The sequence below is a fragment of the Hakea prostrata genome, unplaced genomic scaffold, assembly GCF_041222555.1.
Source record: "Hakea prostrata isolate BN-2017 unplaced genomic scaffold, UWA_Hpros_2 contig_93, whole genome shotgun sequence".
In the NCBI taxonomy this organism is placed as follows: Eukaryota; Viridiplantae; Streptophyta; class Magnoliopsida; order Proteales; family Proteaceae; genus Hakea; species Hakea prostrata.
Genome location: NW_028291212.1, coordinates 188,448 through 190,410, shown reverse-complemented (window position 1 = coordinate 190,410; position 1,963 = coordinate 188,448). Strand labels below are relative to the sequence as shown.

Sequence of the window (1,963 nt, the reverse complement as noted above, 5' to 3'; positions counted from 1 at the left end):
GGTGGTAACTTATTGGTAGTTGTATTGTCCATATCTAGGATCAAAAAATCAACAGGAAAATATAGATCCTCAACCTTTACCAAAACGTTTTCAAGTAGCCCACGGGGTCGTTTGATTGAGCGGTCTGCCAATTGTAGAATCACATCAGTGGATTTTAAATCTCCTAGACCAAACCTATCATAAACTGAACCGGGTAAAATATTCACACTAGCTCCCAAATCAAGCAATGCTTTACTTATGGATAAATCTCCAATGACACATGAAATTAAAGGTGTACCTGGATATTTCAATTTAGAGGGCAATTGGTTGGAAATTACTGAGCTGACTTGTTCAGTTAGGTGCACAGTTTTAGGTGTTTGAGTCTTCAACTTACGCTTTTGGGTGCACAAATCTTTTAGAAACTTAGCATAAGTTGGGACTTGCTTGATAGCATCTAATAGTGGGAGATTGATACGAACTTGTTGGAATAAATCAATCATCTCTTGCATCTTAGCATTCTTTCTAGAATCTGGAATTGAGGACTCAAGAGCTTCAGGGAAGGGGGCTTTGGGAGTGTAAGATTTAGGAGTAAGATCCTCTACAATCGGAATGTGCAACCCCTTACAAGGAAATTGATGGGGAATACTCACAGGTGGTGTTTCTTTACTAGGCTTGTGTGCATCATTGCCAGTCTCATGGGTCAAATCAACCTCTTCTCGACTCTCAAGATCAATGGGCAATGGCTTAGGAGTAGGCAAAGGTGCATAATATTCCTTCCCACTGCGTGTCACAACCGAGACTGCTTGGACTTGTTCTTTCCTAGACCCAATTTGATGATTAGGGTTACCTATTGGTTGACTAGGTAACTGACCAACCTCCCTCCTACTGATGGCATCAGCTAGTTGACCAAGTTGAGTTTCCAATTTGTTAATGGACTAAGAATGGGAATGCAACAATTGAGTGTTTTGCTCTAATCCACTAAGTGCTTTTAGTACCTTATCCTCAAATGATGAATTATGTGAGGGTTGTGAAGATGATGGTTGCTCATTCCTATAGGCATTTTGGTGCATATTAAATGGAGGTGGCCTATAAGGTATTTTATTAGAGGGATTGGGCATTGAGTTTCGCCATGAAAAATTGGGGTGGTTTCGCCATCCTGGGTTATATGTATTGGAATATGGATCATTACCCAATTTAGAGACTCCTTGGGCCAAATGTGTATGCTCCTTAACAAACTCAGGGTATTGTGTAGCCAAATAGCAGTCAGTGACATGATGGGATAGGCTAGAACATAAAGCACATGCTTCAATCTGATTAGGTGGAGAAGAACTTGTAGGAAGTGGAGATGGGGTTTGTTGTCCTAATGACAAGAGATAATCCAATTTCTTAGATAACAGGTCAACCTTAGCACTCATCTCAACGGTAGGATTGATCTCATAGAGACCGCTCCTCTTTGGTTGCCCAATGGATGGAATCTCAATCCTAGCTACTGAAGCATGGTGTTGGGAGTTTTCACTAAGGGTCTCAAAAAGTTCCCATGCCTCATTCTCATTCTTGTGCATGAAAGTCCCACCACAAGAAGAATCAACCATTTGCCTATGTCGGTCTCTAAGGCCATCATAAAAGCATTGAACCAATTGCCATTTAGGAATAGCATGGTGGGGGCATTTTCTAAGTAATTCTTTTAGTCTTTCCCAGGCCTCATGAAATTGTTCTCCTTCTTGTTGGGAGAAACTCGTTATGGCTCTCCTAATGCTATTGGTACGGCCAATGGGGAAGAACTTTTTAAGGAACTCCTGTTGCATTTCTACCCGTGGAAATTTTAACATTGTCCAAAAAATGAAGCCAATGCTTAGCTTTATATTTAAGGGAGAATGGAAAAAAGAAGTAACCTTAAAGCATCAACTGAGAGGTTTTGAATTTTAACCGTGGAGGACACCTCTAAAAACTCATCTAAGTGCTTATAAGGCTCTTCATTGGCAAG

The 1,963-nt window shown here is 40.7% G+C and overlaps 1 non-coding gene across 1 annotated transcript; it reads left to right on the top strand.

Annotated features, from left to right (window-relative positions):
• The first annotated feature begins 1,629 nt into the window (after positions 1–1,629).
• On the top strand, positions 1,630–1,736 carry LOC148998927 (small nucleolar RNA R71). Its single transcript, XR_016171085.1, has one exon. It is a non-coding gene; the product is annotated as a small nucleolar RNA R71 (small nucleolar RNA).
• The last annotated feature ends 227 nt before the right edge of the window (positions 1,737–1,963 follow it).